Genomic DNA, 10,852 nt, shown 5'->3' on the forward strand with positions numbered 1-10,852 from the left:
TTCCCAGAATTCCAGGTTTTCCGGGACATTTTTCCCATTCAAAATGAATCGGCCATTTTTCAAACTTCCGCCATTTCCACATTTTTCAACCGATTCAAACCGTTCCACCTTCAACACATTCCACCGTCCTGGAAATTCAAACTACTTTTTTCTCAAGTTAAAAAATGTTTTCAGGATTTTCTAAATTTCCAAAGCCCTATTTCCACCCTTTTTTCTAGCAACTACTCCTCCTACAGTTTTCAACCCACTTCAACCGTTCCACCGTCAAAAAATTCCTCTTAATTAGGACAAAAAACAAAGTTGTTTTTTGAACTGGAAAAATTCCCGGTTTTCCCCAAATTCCAGGAATTCCGTAACACCATTTCTCAATTCAACATGTTACTACTTCAACATTTCTCGACCGATTTGAAAAATGTCAACACCAACTATCGTAACTCAGACTATTCAAGTTTTTTTTCCCACCATTTTCAAAAAAATTCCCACTTTTACCGAAATTCCCAAATTTGGGGGAAATTTTCATTTAAACCAATGAGACATTTTTCAAAGTTCCACAATTCCCACATTTTTCATCCGATTCCAACCGTTCCAAATTCAAACTGTTCAGCCTATTCGGAAATCACGGGCTTTCCCTTGACAAATTCCCAGATTTCCCAGAATTCCAGCTTTTCCGGGACATTTTTCCCATTCAAAATGAATTGGCCATTTTTCAAACTTCCGCCATTTCCACATTTTTCAACCGATTCAAACCGCTCCACCTTCAACACATTCCACCGTCCTGGAAATTCAAACTACTTTTTTCTCAAGTTAAAAAATGTTTTCAGGATTTTCTAAATTTCCAAAGCCCTATTTCCACCCTTTTTTCTAGCAACTACTCCTCCTACAGTTTTCAACCCAATTCAACCGTTCCACCATCAAAACATTCCTCTTAATTAGGACAAAAAACAAAGTTGTTTTTTGAACTGGAAAAATTCCCGGTTTTCCCCAAATTCCAGGAATTCCGTAATACCATTTCTCAATTCAACATGTTACTACTTCAACATTTTTCGACCGATTTGAAAAATGTCAACACCAACTATCGTAACTCATTCAGACTATTCAAGTTTTTTTCCCACCATTTTCAAAAAAATTCCCACTTTTACCGAAATTCCCAAATTTGAGGGAAATTTTCATTTAAACCAATGAGACATTTTTCAAAGTTCCACAATTCCCACATTTTTCATCCGATTCCAACCGTTCCAAATTCAAACTGTTCAGCCTATTCGGGAATCACGGGCTTTCCCTTGACAAATTCCCAGATTTCCCAGAATTCCAGCTTTTCCGGGACATTTTTCCCATTCAAAATGAATCAGCCATTTTTCAAACTTCCGCCATTTCCACATTTTTCAACCGATTCAAACCGTTCCACCTTCAACACATTCCACCGTCCTGGAAATTCAAACAACTTTTTTTCCCCAAGTTAAAAAAAATTCATGGATTTTCTGGAATTCCTGGTTTAATACCATTTCTCAATTCAACATGTTACTACTTCAACATTTTTCGACCGATTTGAAAAATGTCAACACCAACTATCGTAACTCATTCAGACTATTCAAGTTTTTTTTCACCATTTTCAAAAAAATTCCCACTTTTACCGAAATTCCCAAATTTGGGGGAAATTCTCATTTAAACCAATGAGACATTTTTCAAAGTTCCACAATTCCCACATTTTTCATCCGATTCCAACTGTTCCAAATTCAAACTGTTCAGCCTATTCGGGAATCACGGGCTTTCCCTTTACAAATTCCCAGATTTCCCAGAATTCCAGCTTTTCCGGGACATTTTTCCCATTCAAAATGAATCGGCCATTTTTCAAACTTCCGCCATTTCCACATTTTTCAACCGATTCAAACCGTTCCACCTACAACACATTCCACCGTCCTGGAAATTCAAACTACTTTTTTTCCCCAAGTTAAAAAAAAATTGGAATTCCTGGTTTTCAAAAGCCCTATTTCCACCCTACTTTCTGGCGACTACTCCTCCCACATTTTCAACCCACTTCAGCCGTTACACGGTCAAAACATTCCTCTTAATTAGGACAAAGATGTTTTTGAACTGGAAAAATTCCCGTTTTTCCCCAAATTTCAGGAATTCCGTAATACCATTTCCCAATTCAACATGTTACTACTTCAACATATCTCCACCGATTTGAAAAATGTCAACACTAACTCATTCAGACTATTCAAGTTTTTTTTACCATTTTCAAAAAAATTCCCGCTTTTACCGAAATTCCCACATTTTGGGGAAATTCTCATTTAAAGCAATGAGACATTTTTAAAAGTTCCACAATTCCCACACTTTTCACCCGATTCAAACCGTTCCACCTTCAACACATCCTGGAAATTCAAACTACTTTTTTCCCAAGTTCAAGAAAATTCAGGATTTTCTAAATTTCCTGGTTTTCCAAAAGCCCTATTTCCACCCTTTTTTCTGGCGATTACTCCTCACACATTTTTCAACCCACTTCAACCGTTCCACCGTCAAAACATTCCTCTTAATTAGGACAAAAAACAAAGTTGTTTTTTGAACTGGAAAAATTCCCGGTTTTCCCCAAATTCCAGGAATTCCGTAATACCATTTCTCCATTCAACATGTTACTACTTCAACATTTCTGGACCAATTTGAAAAATTCCAAAACTAACTATCTTAACTCATGCAGACTATTCACGTTTTTTTCACCATTTTCAAAAAAATTCCCACTTTTACCGGAATTCCTAAATTTGGGGGAAATTCTCATTCAAACCAATGAGACATTTTTCAAAGTTCCACAATTCCCACATTTTTCATCCGATTCCAACCGTTCCAAATTCAAACTGTTCAGCCTATTCGGGAATCACAGGCTTTCCCTTGACAAATTCCCAGATTTCCCAGAATTCCAGCTTTTCCGGGACATTTTTCCCATTCAAAATGAATCGGCCATTTTTCAAACTTCCGCCATTTCCACATTTTTCAACCGATTCAAACCGTTCCACCTTCAACACATTCCACCGTCCTGGAAATTCAAACTACTTTTTTCTCAAGTTAAAAAATGTTTTCAGGATTTTCTAAATTTCCAAAGCCCTATTTCCACCCTTTTTTCTAGCAACTACTCCTCCTACAGTTTTCAACCCACTTCAACCGTTCCACCGTCAAAACATTCCTCTTAATTAGGACAAAAAACAAAGTTGTTTTTTGAACTGGAAAAATTCCCGGTTTTCCCCAAATTCCAGGAATTCCATAATACCATTTCTCAATTCAACATGTTACTACTTCAACATTTCTCGACCGATTTGAAAAATGTCAACACCAACTATCGTAACTCAGACTATTCAAGTTTTTTTCCCCACCATTTTCAAAAAAATTCCCACTTTTACCGAAATTCCCAAATTTGGGGGAAATTTTCATTTAAACCAATGAGACATTTTTCAAAGTTCCACAATTCCCACATTTTTCATCAGATTCCAACCGTTCCAAATTCAAACTGTTCAGCCTATTCGGGAATCACGGGCTTTCCCTTTACAAATTCCCAGATTTCCCAGAATTCCAGCTTTTCCGGGACATTTTTCCCATTCAAAATGAATCGGCCATTTCCACATTTTTCAACCGATTCAAACCCTTCCACCTTCAACACATTCCACCGTCCTGGAAATTCAAACAACTTTTTTTTCCCAAGTTAAAAAAAATTCCAGGATTTGCTGGAATTCCTGGTTTTCAAAAGCCTTATTTCCACCCTATTTTCCGGCGACTACTCCTCCCACATTTTTCAACCCACTTCAGCCGTTACACGGTCAAAACATTCTTCATAATTAGGACAAAGATGTTTTTGAACTGGAAAAATTCCTGTTTTTCCCCAAATTTCAGGAATTCCGTAATACCATTTCCCAATTCAACATGTTACTACTTCAACATATCTCCACCGATTTGAAAAATGTCAACACTAAGTGGCCTAGTGGTTAGAGTGTCCGCCCTGAGATCGGTAGGTTGTGGGTTCAAACCCCGGCCGAGTCATACCAAAGACTATAAAAATGGGACCCATTACCTCCCTGCTTGGCACTCAGTATCAAGGGTTGGAATTGGGGGTTAAATCACCAAAAATGATTCCCGGGCGCGGCCACCGCTGCTGCCCACTGCTCCCCTCACCTCCCAGGGGGTGATCAAGGGTGATGGGTTAAATGCAGAGAATAATTTCGCCACACCTAGTGTGTGTGTGACAATCATTGGTACTTTAACTTTTAACTCATTCATACTATTCAAGTTTTTTTTACCATTTTCAAAAAAATTCCCTCTTTTACCGAAATTCCCAAATTTTGGGGAAATTCTCATTTAAACCAATGAGACATTTTTAAAAGTTCCACAATTCCCACACTTTTCACCCGATTCAAACACCTTCAACACATCCTGGAAATTCAAACTACTTTTTTCCCAAGTTCAAGAAAATTCAGGATTTTCAAAATTTCCTGGTTTTCCAAAAGCCCTATTTCCACCCTTTTTTCTGGTGATTACTCCTCACACATTTTTCAACCCACTTCAACCGTTCCACCGTCAAAACATTCCTCTTAATTAGAACAAAAAACAAAGTTGTTTTTTGAACTGGAAAAATTCCCGGTTTTCCCCAAATTCCAGGAATTCCGTAATACCATTTCTCAATTCAACATGCTACTACTTCAACATTTCTGGACCAATTTGAAAAATTCCAAAACTAACTATCTTAACTCATGCAGACTATTCAAGTTTTTTTTTCACCATTTTCAAAAAAAATCCCGCTTTTACCGAAATTCCCAAATTGGGGAAATTCTCCTTTAAACCAAAGAGACATTTTTCAAAGTTCCACAATTCCCACATTTTTCATCCGATTCCAAACGTTCCAAATTCAAACTGTTCAGCCTATTCGGGAATCACGGGCTTTCCCTTGACAAATTCCCAGATTTCCCAGAATTCCAGCTTTTCCGGGACATTTTTCCCATTCAAAATGAATCGGCCATTTTTCAAACTTCCGCCATTTCCACATTTTTCAACCGATTCAAACCCTTCCACCTTCAACACATTCCACCGTCCTGGAAATTCAAACAACTTTTTTTCCCCAAGTTAAAAAAAAATCCAGGATTTTCTGGAATTCCTGGTTTTCAAAAGCCCTATTTTCACCCTACTTTCTGGCGACTACTCCTCCCACATTTTTCAACCCACTTCAGCCGTTACACGGTCAAAACATTCTTCATAATTAGGACAAAGATGTTTTTGAACTGGAAAAATTCCCGTTTTTCCCCAAATTTCAGGAATTCCGTAATACCATTTCCCAATTCAACATGTTACTACTTCAACATATCTCCACCGATTTGAAAAATGTCAACACCAAATATTGTAACTCATTCAGACTATTCAAGTTTTTTTTTACCATTTTCAAAAAAATTCCCGCTTTTACCGAAATTCCCAAATTTTGGGGAGATTCTCATTTAAACCAATGAGACATTTTTAAAAGTTCCACAATTCCCACACTTTTCACCCGATTCAAACCGTTCCACCTTCAACACATCCTGGAAATTCAAACTACTTTTTTCCCAAGTTCAAGAAAATTCAGGAATTTCTAAATTTCCTGGTTTTCCAAAAGCCCTATTTCCACCCTTTTTTCTGGCGATTACTCCTCACACATTTTTCAACCCACTTCAACCGTTCCACCGTCAAAACATTCCTCTTAATTAGGACAAAAAACAAAGTTGTTTTTTGAACTGGAAAAATTCCCGGTTTTCCCCAAATTCCAGGAATTCCGTAATACCATTTCTCAATTCAACATGTTACTACTTCAACATTTCTGGACCAATTTGAAAAATTCCAAAACTAACTATCTTAACTCATGCAGACTATTCAAGTTTTTTTTTCACCATTTTCAAAAAAATTCCCACTTTTACCGAAATTCCCAAATTAGGGGGGAAATTCTCATTTAAACCAATGAGACATTTTTCAAAGTTCCACAATTCCCACATTTTTCATCAGATTCCAACCGTTCCAAATTCAAACTGTTCAGCCTATTCGGGAATCACGGGCTTTCCCTTGACAAATTCCCAGATTTCCCAGAATTCCAGCTTTTCCGGGACATTTTTCCCATTCAAAATTAATCAGCCATTTTTCAAACTTCCGCCATTTCCACATTTTTCAACCGATTCAAACCATTCCACCACCTTCAACACATTCCACCGTCCTGGAAATTCAAACGACTTTTTTTCCCAAGTTAAAAAAATTTCCAGGATTTTCTGGAATTCCTGGTTTTCAAAAGCCCTATTTCCACCCTGCTTTCTGGCGACTACTCCTCCCACATTTTTCAACCCACTTCAGCTGTTACACGGTCAAAACATTCCTCTTAATTAGGACAAAGATGTTTTTGAACTGGAAAAACTCCCGTTTTTCCCCAAATTTCAGGAATTCCGTAATACCATTTCCCAATTCAACATGTTACTACTTCAACATATCTCCACCGATTTGAAAAATGGCAACACTAACTCATTCAGACTATTCAAGTTTTTTTTACCATTTTCAAAAAAATTCCCACTTTTATCGAAATTCCCAAATTTGGGGGAAATTCTCATTTAAACCAATGAGACATTTTTAAAAGTTCCACAATTCACACATTTTTCACCTGATTCAAACCGTTCCACCTTCAACACATTCCACCGTCCTGGAAATTCAAACAAATTTTTTCCCAAGTTCAAGAAAATTCAGGATTTTCTAAATTTCCTGGTTTTCCAAAAGCCCTATTTCCACCCTTTTTTCTGGCGATTACTCCTCACACATTTTTCAACCCACTTCAACCGTTCCACCGTCAAAACATTCCTCTTAATTAGGACAAAAAACAAAGTTGTTTTTTGAACTGGAAAAATTCCCGGTTTTCCCCAAATTCCAGGAATTCCGTAATACCATTTCTCAATTCAACATGTTACTACTTCAACATTTCTGGACCAATTTGAAAAATTCCAAAACTAACTATCTTAACTCATGCAGACTATTCAAGTTTTTTTTTCACCATTTTCAAAAAAAATCCAGTTTTTACCGAAATTCCCAAATTGGGGAAATTCTCCTTTAAACCAAGGAGACATTTTTCAAAGTTCCACAATTCCCACATTTTTCATCCGATTCAAACTGTTCCAACTCCAAAATGTTCAGCTTGTTCAAAATGATGTGCTCTCCTGCAACAATTTTTTTTTTTTAAATCCCGGATTTCCAATAATTACCAGTTTTTTAAGGGACATTTTCCCCATTCAAAATGAATTGGCCATTATTTAAACTTCCACAATTCGCATATTTTTCAACCTATTCCGTTTCTCCTGGAAATTCGAAGTCAAGTGAATTGTATTTATATAGCGCTTTTCTCTAGTGACTGAAAGCGCTTTTACATAGTGAAAGACAATATCTAAGTTACATTTAAAGCAGACTCTTCAACATTCAAACTCTTCACACATTCTGTCCGCATTTCAGTTCAACTTCAGCATCGGAGCATTCACACATCTAATAAGCTGATAATATCATATTTATGAAGACCCGAAATGAAAAAAAATCGACTTATGAGCGTGAGGCCTATGCTAACTAGCATTAGCATGACAAGTTGCCATCACGGGCGTCAAACAACAGCTTATCTAAAATAATGTCGTTTATCACTTCCTAACAACAATAGATACAAAGTTATATACTGGTGGGATAAAAAGTTGGGTATGAAATTGTGAAGGTTATCGATAAACTCGCCTTGACGACGTAAACATTAGCGGCATTTAGCAATACAGGGACGGTTTTTTTTTTTACCCAGCCTAAAGACATGAAAATGATCCCCACCAGGCGGACATCGCAACAACTCCAGTGCGATATAAAATAGAATTATGTCCGCTGTCGAAAGAAAGAATAAATACCAGTTTGTTTCATTACGTGGAGTTTTTCTTCATTCACCGACCGTCCGCTTTTCTGGCTGTGTCGTCATTTCCGGGTGTGTTCCTCCAGCGGACACGAGGAGGTTGCAACACTGCCCCCCTCAGGATGGTATCGGCATTACATTTAACTACTGAATTGATACCGTAGCTGTGTCAGTCATAGACATGTTATATAATGACGCGAGAAATTGGGCCGCCATCTTGAAGTGGTGACGAGGAGCCGGCGAGCAGCCTAAACTGACAGTTGACAGGTACAAAACAAAGATGCTAAACTGACAGTTGACAGGTACAAAACAAAGATGCTAAACTGACAGTTGACAGGTACAAAACAAAGATGCTAAACTGACAGTTGACAGGTAGAAAACAAAGATGCTAAACTGACAGTTGACAGGTACAAAACAAAGATGCTAAACTGACAGTTGACAGGTACAAAACAAAGATGCTAAACTGACAGTTGACAGGTACAAAACAAAGATGCTAAACTGACAGTTGACAGGTACAAAACAAAGATGCTAAACTGACAGTTGACAGGTAGAAAACAAAGATGCTAAACTGACAGTTGACAGGTAGAAAACAAAGATGCTAAACTGACAGTTGACAGGTAGAAAACAAAGATGCTAAACTGACAGTAGACAGGTAGAAAACAAAGATGCTAAACTGACAGTTGACAGGTACAAAACAAAGATGCTAAACTGACAGTTGACAGGTAGAAAACAAAGATGCTAAACTGACAGTTGACAGGTAGAAAACAAAGATGCTAAACTGACAGTTGACAGGTACAAAACAAAGATGCTAAACTGACAGTTGACAGGTAGAAAACAAAGATGCTAAACTGACAGTTGACAGGTAGAAAACAAAGATGCTAAACTGACAGTTGACAGGTACAAAACAAAGATGCTAAACTGACAGTTGACAGGTACAAAACAAAGATGCTAAACTGACAGTTGACAGGTACAAAACAAAGATGCTAAACTGACAGTTGACAGGTACAAAACAAAGATGCTAAACTGACAGTTGACAGGTAGAAAACAAAGATGCTAAACTGACAGTTGACAGGTAGAAAACAAAGATGCTAAACTGACAGTTGACAGGTACAAAACAAAGATGCTAAACTGACAGTTGACAGGTAGAAAACAAAGATGCTAAACTGACAGTTGACAGGTACAAAACAAAGATGCTAAACTGACAGTTGACAGGTAGAAAACAAAGATGCTAAACTGACAGTTGACAGGTAGAAAACAAAGATGCTAAACTGACAGTTGACAGGTAGAAAACAAAGATGCTAAACTGACAGTTGACAGGTACAAAACAAAGATGCTAAACTGACAGTTGACAGGTAGAAAACAAAGATGCTAAACTGACAGTTGACAGGTACAAAACAAAGATGCTAAACTGACAGTTGACAGGTAGAAAACAAAGATGCTAAACTGACAGTTGACAGGTACAAAACAAAGATGCTAAACTGACAGTTGACAGGTAGAAAACAAAGATGCTAAACTGACAGTTGACAGGTACAAAACAAAGATGCTAAACTGACAGTTGACAGGTAGAAAACAAAGATGCTAAACTGACAGTTGACAGGTACAAAACAAAGATGCTAAACTGACAGTTGACAGGTACAAAACAAAGATGCTAAACTGACAGTTGACAGGTAAACAAAGATGCTAAACTGACAGTTGACAGGTACAAAACAAAGATGCTAAACTGACAGTTGACAGGTACAAAACAAAGATGCTAAACTGACAGTTGACAGGTACAAAACAAAGATGCTAAACTGACAGTTGACAGGTACAAAACAAAGATTGTGTTCAGCGTTTTCCTGCTCAAATGAGCGGACTGTTGAAAAAAATCGTACTTTTCACAAGTAAGATTTAACATTAACGTAGTATTGGTTGTATTGTGTGAAAAGAATATTACCACAGAGTTGAGAAGTATATATTCAATATATATATATATATATATATATATATATATATATACAATATATATATTGTATATAGCATACTTGCCAACCTTGAGACCTCCGATTTCGGGAGGTGGGGGGTGGGGGGCGTGGTTGGGGTGGGGCAGGGGCGTGGTTGGGGGTGGGGCTAAGAGGGGAGGAGTATATTTACAGCTAGAATTCACCAAGTCAAGTATTTCATACATATATATATATATATATATATATATATATATATATATATATATAAGAAATACTTGACTTTCAGTGAATTCTAGCTGTATATATATTTATTTTATTATTTATATATATATATATATATATATATATATATATATATATATATATATATATATATATATATATATATATATACATACAATATATATATATATATATATATATATATATATATATATATATATATATATATATACATACAATATATATATATATATATATACATACAATATATATATATTTAAATAAAAGAAATACTTGAATTTCAGTGTTCATTTATTTACACATATACACACACATAACACTCATCTACTCATTGTTGAGTTAAGGGTTGAATTGTCCATCCTTGTTCTATTCTCTGTCACTATTTTTCTAACCATGCTGAACACCCTTTCACGGGTACCCAGAAAGGTTTCGAGTACCACCAAAAAAACTGAATCTCTGAAGACAGTATAAAAATCTGTGTTAAAGGTGTACAAATACTGTTTGTATAATAAGCATGTTATTTTTTTTACAAATGAGGGTTAAGAGTTCAGTACTAAAAAAAAAAAAGAATGTGGCTTAAGTACAGTTATTTAATTGAGCTGCTGCATTTTTTGGTTGGGTTGTTTATTTATTTTGAGTAACTTCTATACATTTCTAAAAGGGGAATCATGTAATAGAGTTATCTATGTTTGTCTGTTGCCATCTCCTGGTGAATGTTGGCTATAGCGTACTGGGGTTACTTTTTGGTTGGCCAACGATTTAC

General features: G+C 36.4%; 1 protein-coding gene across 3 annotated transcripts in view; it reads right to left on the minus strand.

The window, feature by feature from the left end:
* Positions 1–8,048, minus strand: part of LOC133615669 (serine/threonine-protein phosphatase 4 catalytic subunit B) — a 26,391-nt gene extending 18,343 nt beyond the window's left edge. The window contains exon 1 of one of the 3 annotated variants that reach the window (XM_061974428.1): positions 7,921–8,048. The gene's annotated coding sequence lies outside the window, so the exon portion shown is untranslated. Of the gene's footprint in view, positions 1–7,830 lie in introns of all 3 variants that reach the window. The other 2 variants (XM_061974427.2, XM_061974429.2) reach the window with 2 other exon arrangements.
* Between the last annotated feature and the right edge of the window lie 2,804 nt (positions 8,049–10,852).

This window comes from Nerophis lumbriciformis, linkage group LG22 (assembly GCF_033978685.3).
Source record: "Nerophis lumbriciformis linkage group LG22, RoL_Nlum_v2.1, whole genome shotgun sequence".
In the NCBI taxonomy this organism is placed as follows: Eukaryota; Metazoa; Chordata; class Actinopteri; order Syngnathiformes; family Syngnathidae; genus Nerophis; species Nerophis lumbriciformis.